This window comes from Anabrus simplex, chromosome 2 (genome assembly GCF_040414725.1).
Source record: "Anabrus simplex isolate iqAnaSimp1 chromosome 2, ASM4041472v1, whole genome shotgun sequence".
NCBI lineage: Eukaryota > Metazoa > Arthropoda > Insecta > Orthoptera > Tettigoniidae > Anabrus > Anabrus simplex.
The window spans coordinates 1,171,952,512-1,171,968,789 of record NC_090266.1 but is presented as its reverse complement, the minus strand read 5'-3'; the positions used below and the strand labels follow the sequence as shown (position 1 = coordinate 1,171,968,789).

The following is a 16,278-nucleotide window of genomic DNA, read 5'->3' as shown; positions in this document are numbered from 1 at the left end:
ACAAGTCTTGTATGTTTTCTTTTTTCCCATATGTATGCATTAAGTTCCCATCCTCATTAGTCCCTTGTTGTGGATTTTGGAGAACCTTCATGTAGATATCTGTTAAGAATTTACAAACCAGATACATTATTTCTGTTTCTTTCATTCCTCCATTTTTGTGTGGTATTTAACTTGCACTTAATGTAGATCAGATATTAATTGTTCTTACGTTGTAATTTATGAAACATTAGAAGTATTTCTTAGAAAATGGGCAAATGCTTAAGTTTATTTATATTTACAACTTGAATGAACATTATTGCCAACCACAGGTTGTGAAAATATAATCTAAGCTATTATAATATAATGGTTAATTCTTTTTCAACTCATAATCAGAGTGTAGGCACATTTAATTTCACATTTACCTGTCACAAATTACTATGCCAGTTAAACTCTCCAGTTCGGCGAAGCAAGAGCGAAAACAAGGCCTCAGAGGCAGATGGCTACGGCGGCTGGCCATGCCCGCTGTACAGGATACCTTTTGCTCTGCGTTATCATGCTTGCATTTGTTCATGGTGTTAACACACGTCAGTTTGACTATTTTTAAAAATATGTATATAATTCAGTCAAATATACTGCACATGTATCTTCATCCATGCAAAGTTACGCACCCTCTTTTTAGATCCATGGCTTTGTACAGAGCACCAGCAGAGTTAAATCGTTCCCATCTTCATTTTCTTCAAAAGCATTACCTTTGCAGAGTGGATCCTAAGTACTGGAATTTCGTTTTCACTAGGTCTTGACCATTGGCCTTGACGGTGAATGTGCTTGGGTTTCATTTTTCTCAACATTTATGTGCAAGCTAAATTGCTTAGACTCCATGTAACTCATAGCAGATCGAATACTTGTTACAAAATAACTTGCCATACAGTACTTTTCCCGGTCTAGGAAGCCAAGAATAAGGGCCAAGAGGATTTGTTATGCTGACCACACGACACTTCATAATCTGCAGGCCATTGGGCTGAGCAGCGGTCCCTTGGTAGGCCATGGCCCTCCAGGGTTGTTGTGCATTGGGGTTTGGTATACAGTACTTGTATTCTTCTTATTATTAACAATAACAAGTCTAGTCTATACGACTATAGTAGTTTCCAAAATGGATGGCTGTCATTATTTATAAGTTTCATTTCCGTATTGATTGGATACACTTATATGGATGGCTGTTTTGGTCACATGCAAATAACAGTACAAGATTGATAGCGTGCTTCGGTCGCTCATGCCCTCATTGAGAACAAGCAGTGACTGTACTGTCGAACATACTCGCTTCATTGAGAACAAGCAGTTACTCTACTGTCAAAACATTCTCACTTCATTGAGAACAAACACTCACTGTACTGTCAAACATACTTCATTAAGAATAATCGCTGTACTGTCAAACCTACTCACTCCATTGAGAACAAGCAATGAGTGTACTGTCAGATGTACAGTACTACAGCAGTAATATACCATATTCTATAATATTGTCACTACACTAAAAATGCAATGTTTCAAGGCATTATCATGTTTTTACTATACCTGCTACTTATCTTACGGGAATTACCTCTGCATCTACTGTAATTGGTTTTACTAGTTTTTCTGTTTCACATTGTCACTTCCGTAGTTAACAGTTGTACTTACTTCCTACAAAAGTCAGGAATCTATTACCTGAACTGATCTTTAAATGTTTCACGATGATAATAAGAAGCTATTTTTGGTTTAGACTGGAGTATCTTTTGCTGTCGGGCAGTAAGCCAGTTGTTGTTGAACCTGTGCGACAAACAGTATCCCATAGAGATCTTAAAGTTCCCATCTCTCAAAGAATCTTGCAAAATGAATGCATTCAATGAATGATACTGGTTAATAAACATACCATTTAAAGAAAACGCCAGTCTTGCCCGTCCCCCACAACAGAAATGTGAATTCAGTGCACTGAATGTTAGTACTACTGCTCTATATTCAGACTTTTACCTACTGTTTGTCTTTCTGTAATCAAAGCCCAAAATTTGCAGGGTACTCTTGGATTTTCAAAACTTGTAAATTTTTATGTGGTAGGGAATTCACCTATATCATGGAACTCAGGGACAATCCTGTGTACAACACCCTTGTCAGAGTCATTTAAATTGTTTAATCCTATGTAGAGGTCCAGTGTACTTCCTAGGGATAGAAATAGTGGGACATTACTGGAACATCACCTTTGGCCTCATTGTGTACAGCAGTCACTTGATAGGCCAAGGCCTTTTGTCACTGCACGGCTATAGTGCCATGGGTTTGGTTTAGTTTGGTGTTATTTAAAGTATCACTAGCACTTTTCTACTTGTACCTGGTTTATTAAAAGACATCTTTCAGAAATAACGCATGAAAGTTTCACATTGTTCATTTACTACCTCGGGAAATATGACGACTGATGATGCTTTTGCATTATCGCTTTTGTTTCCTTTATTGCGACCTCTGCTTCACCTTTTCTGTTAATGCTGTGTGCCTGTTTCATAAAGGTGGTAACTATAGAGTTGTTTTATATAGTTTCAAATGTGTTTTGAATAGAATATAGTAAAATCTGCAACACAAACAGAATATTACACAATAATTTATGAAGACATTTTAAAGACTGTTTAATAATGAAAAATAATTGAAGCCACTAACATTTTTTTTGGATATACAATACATGAGATTTACTTCCTAAAAGTATTTTCTGGAAGTTAATATGAACAGACAATACGTCAGCTCAACACAAACGATACTTTGGTGGTTCAGTTCAGTAGTACGCCTCAGTTTTAAGATTTCAGCAGATCCATTGAAAATAAATATAAACATTTATTTTCAAATTATCTTACCATGTGTTTTCAATGTGTAAAAAGATATTTAGGTAGTGGTTTTTCCTCTTATGTGCTTATTTATTCCATTGAATGGGTGCTGTACTTGAACTAAGACATTAATTTCTTATCTTCCTAGAAGTCCACACTCACAGATTTTTTATAATGAAGATATATAGTGTTTGAGTTCTAGGGATACAGGCATCTAAAAATGACAAATTTATATTTGTAGCGGTATTGAACTGAGCCATCGACTTACTCTAGTGGTACCTCAATAAAGCATTGTGCACTGACTACAGCAGTATGCAGGCCAACATTGTATGCAGTGGCAAATTTCAATTTGGCATGCATGACAGGTATGCCGAGGGCAAACAGCTTGTCACTACTGTAGTGTACTTTTCATTAGTAATCGGCATCTTAATTTGCTCTGATAGATTGAAAAATGTAAATTACTTGGAGCTTAAGCTCAATAACACTGCGAAAGGTAGCTTCTAAATAGGCCTTGTGGTGTCTGCTTGTATTAAGAACCTACTTGTGGTCCATACAATCCATTGAGTAAGTGCTCGGGCCTATCAGGCCAGATGACCTGACCTATAGATACTGGAGTATCACATAATCAGTTTAACGACTTCCTCAAGTGTATTGCCTAGCTTTCTTGACTGGGTTCACTGCCTCTTGTATCAAGCAGCTCCTCCGTTGAGCACACGAGGTTGAATGAACTCCTGTTCCAAACCTTGGACCAGGATTAAAACCTGTAGACAAGCTGGGAATCTGTAGGTTAGAGGCAGAGATGGTGTTCCTACAGCACAAGACTGGCTATCTAGCCAGTGATTTCTCATTGCATGAAATAAATTTCATATTAAAGCCCCTATTGTTGATAGTATAATCTTGTGAGATTCTCAGAAACTCCACCTTTACAATACTGATATTTTGTTTTTATTCTTCAAGTCAACATTAATAATTATTGGGACATGATTTGCCCATTATTGTGGACATCTTCAGCTGGCTTTACACAAGATAAATTAGATAAATCAATTTCTGAGGATGTGAACATACTCATTGAAGAAATAATCAATAAATTCCTCATGATTAAGTTTCAGAACAGATCAGCACACTCCCACTCCCCACCCATTAGATCTAATCCCTCACTCTTCCCCTTCCAAGCTCTCTTTCACCACGTGTGACCTCCATGCACGACGCTCGGTCAGTCTTAGCACGCAAGTCGAAAAATCAAAAATTCTACCTGTTTATTTCAACAGTAATATAACAAAGGCGAAGCAAATGATGTGTACTAGTCTTTTGCGTTTGATACACAAAGAACTTGTCCAGTAGCCAGATGTTCAATGAAACTTTTGTGCTACCCACACATTTTTCATTTATCTTATGTAAAGTCGTCTGAAGATGTCCACAATAATGGACGAAACATGTCCCGACAATTATTAATGCTGACTTGAAGAATAAAAACAAAATATCAGTATTGTAAAGGTTAAGTTTTTTATTAAAACAATCTCACAAGATTAGCGATTTCTCACTTGTAGTCCTTACAATCCTTTAAACACTGAGGCTTCACTCCCAACACATGAAATCAGTATATTTTAGAAATGTACGTGTTCATTCTTTGCTGGCCCCGTGGTGTAGGGGTAGCATGCCTGCCTCTTACACGGAGGCCCTGGGTTCAATTCCCAGCCAGGTCAGGGATTTTCACTTGGATCTAAGGCTGGTTCAAGGTCCACTCAGCCTACATGATTACAATTGAGGAGCTGTCTTTTTAATTAAAAGTTAGAAACATCATTATGTTCCGTATTGAGCTGGGATTACAGTAAATTGAAAATAAGGATTCACCTTTTCACTACAATGACAATTTATTGATGGCAGTTAAATCAAATGTCATTTAAATAAGATTGGTACTAGTTTCGACGCTCTTCGCGCGTCATCATCAGCCAATGAATTAGGCATAATAAAATTTACATAGATGAAGAGTCAAGTGAAAGAGCCTAATTTGGCTTTCAATTTTTCATCGGGTCTCCACGATTCCATATCAAACTGGGAATCATAACATTGGTTCAAATTAATGGTATTCACATGACCACATTGTTTGCTTTGGAACCACCTGAGTTAAACCTGTTGAATACCACGGATTAAGAGAACAAGATTTATTCTTCCCACGGATAACACATATTTTGCAGTTTCTTTTTAACAAAACTAAAGATACATCTTATGATCTATACGCCTCAAGCTGGACTATTTTCTTGTGTATCAAGACTTAACAACTGAGTACCTTCTCAGATTTTATAGAATTTTTCCTTATGGTCAGACACACCATACTCTCATCATCTTGTACCACAGTTTTAACTTGTTACTATTCAACATTTGTCTTTGCAGGTGCTTGTCATGTGTTTTATATTGTCATGTGTTTTATATTGTTTTACGATTAGTTGTAATTTGCTCAATTGATTCATTGGCTGATGATGATGCACAAAGAGCGTCTAAACTGGTACCAATCTTGTTTAAACTAACTCCCATCAATAAATTGTCATTTTATTGAAAAAGTGAATCCTTGTCATTTTCAATTTACTGAGGAGCTATCTGACGGTGAGATAGCGGCCTTGGTCTAGAAAGCGAAGAATAATGGCCGAGAGGATTCATCATGCTGACGAGATGACATCTCTTAATCTGCAGGCCTTTGGGCTGTTGCGCCATGGGGCTTAGGGGTTTGGTTGTGTGTTCATTCTTCAGCATTATCAACTGTTCCATGAAAACAGAGTCCAGCATTCTCTAAATAATCAGCCGAAAACTTGACTTTACAAAATCTTAGCACCCAGAGAGATGGATCTGGGGAAGAAAAGCAAAAGAAAATCTCCAAAGCAAATCCCAAGTCATGCCAAAATCGCCATTTTATATAGGCCACAAATGGAGTATTATTACTAATAGCGAATGAAACTAAATCAATACCTTCAAAATCAACTGATAAAGTTCTAAGTGTGATAGTTTTTAATCAGATTATATAACCTAGAATGAACTTTGACACATGAAGTTTTTGCACGGTTAGGGATACACATGCAGAGCAGGGAATACAGCTTTTATTCTTTACATGCAGTCATAGAATAATGCTTGCTGCTACTGAGCCTGAAAGGAGCAGTTTGGGATGAAAAGAAAGTTGCTCTTAAAATGAGGAAAATCTTTCCATTTCCATTTCTTCATGTAAAAGATGTCTGGTATAGCTTTGATGGTTGAACAGCCAGATATAAGAAGTTTCACCGTTTGAATTTCCATGGTGTTTATGGCAGTCACCTTAATTGTGATTTTTTCATGTCTATCTCTGTACAGTACATGGATAATACCTTAGTTCAATGTCTGGAGCACTCTTCCTGATTTTGGAACCATAGTGAATATAACTTAGTACATGACAGCAGGGTTGACAAAAATGTGTGTTTCCAGACAGGTTCCACATGCACACAAGTATCTGGGGCTGATGACTAAATTGCTCCTAGCACCTAAATAAAGTAAAAACAGTAGACTGCATCAGAGATTCAGATCTTGCTTCATATGTTATACTGTATTTAAATAACCAAAGCATTTTTTACTTGATGTAGCCAGGTATCTTGTCCATAGATTACTCAGTTGTTCAAACCAGTAAGCACCTCCCACTAAACACCTCTGAGTATTGCCTAGCTGTTGCTGTATCTACATGGATGAGGAGTTGTTTTGTAGCTTGATGGATACATGACATTAATGATGGATTGTGCATCATGAATTCTGCTGTAAAATGATGCAATTTTTTTCTCTTCCAAAAACTGAATTATACAATATTTGGCAAGGAATCGGGAGGCTCTTCAGACTTTCCATACTGAGCAATCAATGTTCAGTTTGCCCACCTACATCCCAAAGCTCATGATCTCCTAGCATTAAAACCAATGTTGATTTCTCATTGGTACCAAATTAAACCATCTGATCTACTCTGCATTTCTGTTTTAGGCAAAGCTTCATTGAATCCACTGGATAAAAACATGCCATATATTTGTTGTGTATCGTTCATATTTCTTTCCTGATTGTATATAGGGCAATATCATTCTGACCAACAAATACTGATGAATTTCATCCACTTATGTGCAGGCAGTGTGTTATAATTATTGTGCAATTTGAAGGGGGTTTGGCTGGACTGAGTAGCTCAGACTGTAGACTGCTGGCCTTCTAAGCCCAACTCGGCAGGTTCAATCCTGGCTCAGTCCAGTGATAAATGAAGGTGCTCAAATAAGTCAGCCTCGTGTTGGTAGATTTACTGGAATGTAAAAACTCCTGTAGGACAAAATTCCAACACGACAGCATCTCTAAAAACCATAAAAGTTGTTAGTGGGACGTTAAAGCAATAACATTATTATTATTATTCTTTTTTTTGCTAGTGGCTTTACGTCGCACCAACACAGGTCTTATGGCGATGGTCGAAGAGGAGAGGTCTAGGAGTGGGTAGGAAGTGGCCGTGGCCTTAATTAAGGTACAGCCCCACCATTTGCCTGGTGTGAAAATGGGAAACCACAGAAAACCATCTTCGGGGCTGCCGGCAGTGGGATTTGAACCCACTATCTCCCGAATGCAAGCTCACAGACGCATAACCCTAACTACACAGTTTTATTATTAAAGGGGGGATTAAAAGAAACTTTGCCCCTCTCTCTCCAACCATTCCAACCAGGTAATTATTTTCCACCCACTGGATAATATGGAAGCTACAATTTATGTACCTTACTTGTAGATCGACAAGTATAGCTATAACTGTACCATTACATAGAAAATATACAAGGCCTATAATATCAATAAGAAATTAAAATCCTGCTCATTGAAAGTTTACAGCACCATTATGCATTCAATTGTTTCAAGCTGAGTCTTCATTCTTTTATTATTGGCTGAGTCTCTTGTAACTGTTGTGTGACTTGGGTAACAGATATTAGTTTGAGTGTACAGTATTTGTAATAAGATATTTAGGTCAGTCTGTGTAAATTAAGCCAATTCATTATTGAAAGAAAAATAAATTAAATTTTATTGTTGCAGTGAATTGCTAGAAAAATGTGTTAATTGACAGCCAGAACACTGATGATAGCAGTGCTGTTAGTTAAAATACAGTAGATGCTGATTCTTAGACACAATATATGATTGCTTGATAGATCATTCCATGTTAAGAAAACAGTACAGCTCTTATGGACCTACAAGGAGTGAACACACCCCCCTCTTGGACACCCTCAATTCCTCATGATTAACCTTTTCACTGCTGTGATCGAGTATTCTTGAGCTGCCTGAAATCATCTGCCAGTGTTGCCATCGAATATACTCGATCTGCCTTATAACTGTGTGTCATATGCTTCAGCCATCTATTAGTCGCATTTTAAACCAAGTAGTTTATATTTTCTCCGCGAGTGGTTCTTCAGGAAAACTTTTTTTTTGTCACAATTGTAAACATCGTGTTTGAATGATGGCTGCCACGTACGAACGTAAGATGCGTCCAGAAGAAATCTTACATTTTTGGAGGAGATTGATTCCGATGTGGATTTCAACAGTGATGGTATTGATATTGAAGATATTAGTTAAATGATAGGGAGTGATAATTACGTTGATAGAGGTGATGATTTGCTTCCAGATACAAGAAGAAATGACACTGACCTAGGCCTGCCCACATGGTTGGTCTACTAGTTTATGCTGAAGGCACATGCATTTCAAGCGCCAAACCTACCTATGTCAAATAATAATTTGACCCCTGAATGCCCTGAAGTGGATTATTTCAAGGTATTCTTGAATGAAGAGATGTCGCTGAGGGTAGTGGACGAAGCAGACAGATTTTATAAACAGACAGTTGATGTTAAGTTCATGGCAAGTTCCATTCTACTTTAATCAGTACTGTGTGTTTAATTTAATATTTCTGGCCGGCCCCGCGGTGTAGGGGCAACGTGCCTGCCTCTTACCCGGAGGCCCCGGGTTCGATTCCCGGCCAGGTCAGGGATTTTTACCTGCATCTGAGGGCTGGTTCGAGGTCCATTCAGCCTACGTGACTACCATTGAGGAGCTATCTGATGGCGGCCCCTGTCAAGAAAGCCAAGAACAACGGCCAAGAGTATTTGTTGTGCTGACCACACGACACCTTGTAATCTGTAGGCCCTCGGGCTGAGCAGCAGTCGCTTGATAGGCCATGACCCTTCGGGGCTGTTGTGCCATGAGGTTTGGTTTTGCTGTTAATCGTGTGTATGGTTTGGTATTGTACGTAAATATTGTAGGCATAGCCCATAATGAAAAATGAAAATTTCTGAGCATCTTCCTAATGGACAAAATTTTCCCCATCTCTTGGAATCGAACCGATGTTGTTGGCTGGAATAATCCAGCACTGGGGTTGCACCAGCTTGTCCAAGGATTCAGCAGCGAAAAGGTTAAGGAATATTATAATGTACTTTTTATTGTACAATGAAAGGAAGAAAAAGATGAGGCATTTCTTTGCCCATGAGGTTTTAAAATAACTACTTAACATTCTCTGTTTCATAAATACATTCACATAGAGGAAGCATAATGACGAGAACAGCCACTGCTTTGTTGCCCTTCTTCATTTTCCGTCTGCGTTGCTCTGGTACATGTAGCACGTAGTCTGTTATGCTGTGAATTGTTGGCAGTTTATTACTGTTGAAGAGAAGTCTTCTACTTATTTGTGTGTGTGTTCTAGTATTCTCGTACTCTACAGCAGTTGCTACTGAAGATTTTGATGCTGCTGTGTGTAGTAATATATCATAGCATGCCTTGTACTGATACAGAAATTCGCTATGATTTTCATCTATGCTTGGTTCTCTTATTTAGCTGTTGATTCTTAAGCACATTTTATCATTACCACTTTTTTCAAAGGCGCATTTAATTTTTACCTTTCTTTTCATGGGGCGATACAACGGCACAGTAGTACCTGGCGTTGCCGGGGCATATTTATTAAATGCAGTTAACTATATCCATCATCCCCTGAGCCTATAACAATTATCTGTTGTCAATTTTGTCCCTCAATGTGCCTTGAACTTCAGTACTGTGATTTGTATGTGCAGTAGTTTACCCTAAACCATAGATTTTATAACAATAATTTTCAGCTTAGTTTCTTCCCCCTTTTATTTTGAACTTAAATACAGATTTCACAATGTATGCACTGCTGTTTTCCTATATTACCCTGGAAACTAAAATGAGTTCCCTCTAATCCACGTTGAGTTCATTGAAATAATTTGCAACTTACTTTCTTCCCCCTTTTACCTTGAATTTCAATACTGAGTTTCAGAAATTTATTTCAGTTATGCTTTGAAAACCAAAATGAGCCCCATTTATACCCCCAGTCCCCTTGAGTTCCTAAAAAAAAAAAAATTCTGAGCTTAGTTTCTTCTCCTTTTGTCTTGAAATTAAATACATCTCACCCAACGGGCGTAGCTGTGTTGAAACACCGGATCCCGTGGGATCTCCGAAGTTGAGCAACATTGGGCGTGGTCGAGAAATGGATGGGTTGTCACGCGCTGTTTGGGGGGGGGGATAAGGGAATGGAGGAGCGGAAATGAACTGGCCACCCTACCACACGTAAACTCCGGCTCAGGCACACCTCTGCGGAGGTTCGGACCTGCCTTCGGGCAGTACACACCCTTACCTTACACCCGTATATGTGCCATCGTTTTCCCGTGATTCTGTTGAGCAGAGACGTTTGATATGGTAACCTTATTGTCATAAGAGTAATACTGTTTTCTTTACATGGAATGACCTATAGCTATGAACCTGATTTTGTGGAAATTTTTGAAGAATTTTTTTTTAGAATTTTGGGATTTTAGAGGTACTTTTTCATTTAAATAAATTGTTGAAGAATATGTATTTTTATTTAAAGATGCACACACATTTTTATCATTCAGTTATCACTGAAAAAAAATACATATTTCTTTTTTAACTGCCAAAGGAGAACATTGTCAATTTCTTGTTGCAACACAATTCGCTCATAACTCCTGAGTAGCAAGAAGAGAAGTCACTGAGCTCAGGATCACTGTCAAGCAAACTAATCACAACTTTCACAATATTTATTATTCCATCTCGCAGTTTGATAGGTTTGTTCTTGAAGTTCACTGTACCCTTTTGGGATCACTGAATTTTTAAAGAATGGAATAGACTTCACTTTTTCCATTAGTGCAGAATCGACATTTCTGTTAATGATCAGTAGTGGACTATACACTTATGCATATAAAATTTATAAAGTTGACATATTTGGGTTTTTGTCTCATGTCGTTTTATTTCGCAAAATAAATCTGTCCATTTTTTGAATTGTTAACAATGTTACATATAGGTAACTGGTTCCCAAGCATTTTAGGGAATATTTTCTAAAAGTCGGTTATCGTAAACGCAAAAAAATGCAGGTCCCTACCTATAGCAAAGAGAAAACTATTGAATTTTGGGGGAACTGTTAGCAAAGGTATATAAACTTACAAAAACAAATAGTGGAAAGGAACAAACAAGTCCTTCTTGTCGTTATCATCATCATCGATTGTCTACAATCTGTAGCCTTAATTAAGGTACAGCCCCAGCAATCCTGGCTTCATCATCGATTCTCTACAATCCTAGGCTTATCTTAGAGGTGAAGCTTCCATGGTGTGAAGAATTATTTAATTTATTTTCTGGGTTGAACCGTGTTGTTGTCTGTACATTACGTACAGTTTGCCGACGTTTCAAATACATTGCAGTATTCTTTGTCAAGGCAACTGAAATACCTCTACTTGATCCGAGGTAATCAGTCTCCCAGGGAGACAAATGTCGGCAAACTGTACATAATGTACAGATGACAACAACACGGTTCAACCTGGAAAATAAATCAGGTAATCCTAGGCTTGTTTTCTTATTGTTTAAAGCAATCCCCCTTCTTCCTCTTCTGCTGACTTGCTATGCCTAACAGTGTTATAACCAGTGGGCAATTTTAAGGGGATGCTGATAAGTGATGAATCAAGTCATGAAAGACAGGAACATGAATACAAAAACACAATTGGATAATCACTATGACAGGTCAGTGTGGGGAAAAGGCAGCACCAGAAAGAGGAGGAGATGAAGACAGATGTGAAAACACGAAGGGACAATCTCTACATCTTCATACACTGATGTCTCGATATAGATAGTCTTAACTTCTCATCAATCCCATTTCTTCTCAGACTTGCAGTTAGGGACATACAGCTGTGAGTTTGCATGCAGGATTGGGTTCCAACCCCACTGTCGGCAGCCCTGAAGAGGGTTTTCTGTGGTTTCCCATTTTCACACCAGGCAATTGCTAGGGCTGTAGCTTAATTAAGGTCACAGCCACTTTCTTTATACTTCTAATCCTTTCTTGTCCCATTGTCGACATGAGACCTATCTGTGTCGGTGCAACGTAAAGCTAATTGTAAAAAATATGTATATAAAAAAAGAATCTTCTCACCCTCTGATGTGCTGGTTTCTTCTTCTTGGCTTCATCAGGTTTTTCTATTCTTATCTTTCTATATATATGGTTAAACATATGAAGATGGTTAAGCCACTCAATCCATACATCTTCTCCATCTGGAAAAATCACCGATGACAAACTGGTTATCAATACTGGATAACCTCATATATAAAAAGAATTATGATCTGATTTTACAGGTGGTTACCTCCCCTGCCCCCTAACAAGTTAATGACAAATGTTTCTTTTTAAAATGAAGATTTTCGAAAACAGTCCTTTTTGATTTTAGGATCTGATTCTGACTGTTTACATTAAGAGTCCCTATGTTTTATATAACTTCACTGATAACTGATGTAGTGCTAGTTTTGTATGGTGTAGTCAGAATTTTAGCCTCCATGTGAGCTCTTAAGACTATGGTTACCAACTCATGAACACAAAATGCCACACTATATTAAAAATATAGCTAAAAATAGCTAAAATAGCTTTAAAAAGGCTGGATGAATTCCCCGAGCTGCGACAAGTAATCAATTGCGAGTAGAGTACAATGTTCTGACAAAAACGATGCTGTTTTACTCTCTGCCTCACATACGCCTAATGAGCTTGTAGTGTGGAAGCCTACCGAGCTCGATAGCTGCAGTCGCTTAAGTGCGGCCAGTATCCAGTATTCGGGAGATAGTAGGTTTGAACCCCACTGTCGGCAGCCCTGAAGATGGTTTTCCGTGGTTTCCCATTTTCACACCAGGCAGATGCTGGGGCTGTACCTTAATTAAGGCCACGGCCGCTTCCTTCCCATTCCGAGCAAAAAAAAAAAGTCTATTGTTTATCACATTGTGCATATGATCTTAAATCAAACAACTTTGATTTTATTTCACAATTACAGTACTTGCAGTATGCTTTAGTTTTATCATTGGAAATAGGTGTAAGTCACTTTTGAAATTCCGCCAAGGATTCCCCCTCTTTTCTGTACTGTTGCATATACATCTTATCTTAATCTGGAGACAACACACCATTATTTATTGCAACTATATGTACACTATACATTATTACTATGTTATACTATCATTTTCAGTCATATATTTCACTAATTTAGCAACTGCACTGGTTTAAAAGTTGTCGTTCAGCCAACCAGGAAGCTAATCGATGGAAGTCAGAAATTCACAGAATGATGGACTGGTTGATAACCTGTAAAGATGTAATGTAGTGCTGAAACCAGAATGTAGTGAGTGATGTAATTAATAACAATTGCCCCATTTCTTCAAAGATCGCCTATAAATTGAACATGCAGTACGACTCATGTGTCATTTGCCTCGAATATTTACAAAAATCTGTTAATCACTAACGAAATGCATCAAAAAGTGAGATAGCCAAATTAGCTCACATAATGAAAATGTATTGCTAAAAATGTAGCTAGTTGCTAAACTCAAAATTTTGTAGCAAATGACTTTCCAAATAGCTAGAACTAGCTATAAAATGGCTAAATTGTCAAAACTGCTTAAGACTTTTATAACGTTCAAGTACTTCTCTTTTAATCTCATCCTTGGATGATCCGCTGAGCCCAAGACTGCACTTCTGGAATTACTTGACACCCTTGAATCATATTCGCTTTCAATGTAGCAATTACATTGTCACACATACATGGATTTGAATATTAGATCATTCCTGTGGTGGATAACACATCTAAGGAGATTTCTTTTCTAAGTAATTAAAAAAATTCTTACCCAAGGTAACATACTTTTGTAAACCACTGTTTAAAGTGAATTCTCCTATGGCTCAGTGGGGCATTTTCTCACTTATTATAAATTACAGTAACGAAGATATTCTTGCATTTTTACTTAAGATATGCATTTGTATCTATTATCAGTTTTCAGAGATTCAAAAGTATACAAAAAAATATATGTACTATCACTGGTTGCCATGGTGGTCAGGGAAATTGTGACATCAAGAAACAGGTGACAGTATTTACACCAGTAACATAGTAGTAAAAGGTGCTCTCAACACTAAGATTAAAATTTGTGTAGTGTAAAGCTAAAAGAATGCTTTATGAGAAATAGAACTCCTTGCTGTAGCTAATAAATATTGAACAGGCCTTATGACCTGCAGTGGATTATTCTTCCCTTGGATTTCCCATGCACCTTTTATCTGATGAGTTTTCTCTAATATATATATTGTCATTCCACCTCAAAATACCATTATGTGACAATGTTGAGGGGAGAATTACTGACCCGGAGAACATGTATAACACGGAGTGAAAATTTGTTGGTATAGTTCATGCAGTACTGAACCGTAGATGACAGAACATTTCTAGTCAGAGTTCTACGCTGAAATATGATCACATAGTGGTTTTTCTAGATGCAACGACAATATATAGTTTTGTTGCTATTGTAGCTGTTGCAGTTATGCCCTCATAATAGTAAATTGCAAATCATACCTTCAAACTTAAGTCACTCAACACTTCCCTATATTTTCCGTACAGTAGTTATTGGTGTGCAAAATCTCAATCATTTTTTCTTGTTTCTTTCCATTCTCATTCTCTTGGTTTAGGTGTAGTTTCCACTGCAGTGAAATATTATATTTTGTAACTGTATTAGAAATATGCTGCATGCTTTCTCACATTTCTGATGTTTCTTTCAATATATTTTGAATGCATTGTGTATTGGATGTAGTTGATGTATGTTTGGCTGGATTTTCAGAGGTGATAAGTTGATTAATTTACACTGCTTTTAGTAGAAGCTGGGCTAGACACTGCTTGACTCTGAATCCATTCCTTGCTCTCAAGCCTATCAATTATAAAATGAAGTTTAAGATGTTTTGGATTTATGTAATGTTTTATTCCATGTTTTGGAACAATGTCTTTACGACTGACACTATACCTATAATTTATAATGAAGAGCATTCCATCAGATCTTGTTTAGTCTCAAAAATCACTACCATTTGCTACATATTTCCTCTCGCTCATTTTGAGAAAACTGTTCAACTCGTCTAGGTAGAGTTTTTGCCTTGAAACATAGGCTGTGTGCTACAGTTTACTTTTCACATTATGGATTCATTGATTGATTATGTTAAAAGTTGTTTTCAGAACATACGCTTTAATTTTTACGTTTCTCCTGAACAAATATTTTGATGAGAGTCTAGTCCTTATTAGAAAGAAAGTTTAAGAATGAAATGATGTGATTATTATATATTCAGAAAGCATGTTGAATAGAAAAACATTTTATTTATTTTACATTGTTCCTTACCAGTGTGGTCACATCATACATGAAGGACCTTCCTTATACACAAATGCTGTACAGGACCCTTCATCCAAGCTGTTTACATCAATTATTTTCTGACCTATTGTAAATATTGATGTTTAGTTTCCATTGTAGTGATTTTTTGCAATTGGCATTGCGTTGCACCGACACAGATAGGTCTCATGGTGACAGTGGGACAGGGAGGGGCTCTGAGTGGGAAGAAAGTGGCTGTGGCCTTAATTAAGATACAGCCCCAGCTATTGTAAGGATTAGCTGTCTGTAAAATAATATACCAAATGTTTGTGTAGCATGAATAGTGATATGGTAATTTGAACATGGTCATTTTAATGAGATTAGACTGATCCCTGCAATCAAGATAACAGTTTATATAGGGGCATGAAATCTGAATGACGCTGTTGCTGGTTTCTCTGTAAGGTGGTTGCAGTTCGAATCCCAGTCAGTGATTGTGAGATTGTTGAAATGAAAAGTCATGCCTTGTGGGTGAAATTCCATATAAAACTGGATGTGCCGTGGCTTCAGTCACAATATTAACAGTCAAGTAAAACTACTAGTTACAGTTTTTTCCAGTTGTGAGATCATCAGAGTAATTATTTTCTTGAAGTTAGACAAATAATTTCAAGTAAAAGAGTATTCAGACTTACAAGTTTTTTCCGGTATAGTCACCAGTAACACTCGGTTAAAATCTGTTCCTCGATCTTTCTATTAGCCTGAAGGCTAGTTATGGTAGTCTTAATTTTCCGAGTCTTGAGTAACCAATATTTTGTGTTAT

General features: G+C 37.3%; 1 protein-coding gene across 1 annotated transcript in view; it reads left to right on the top strand.

Annotated features, from left to right (window-relative positions):
• Positions 1 to 16,278, top strand: part of rut (rutabaga) — a 1,268,721-nt gene that overhangs the window by 1,201,316 nt on the left and 51,127 nt on the right. The gene's annotated exons all lie outside the window — the stretch shown is intronic.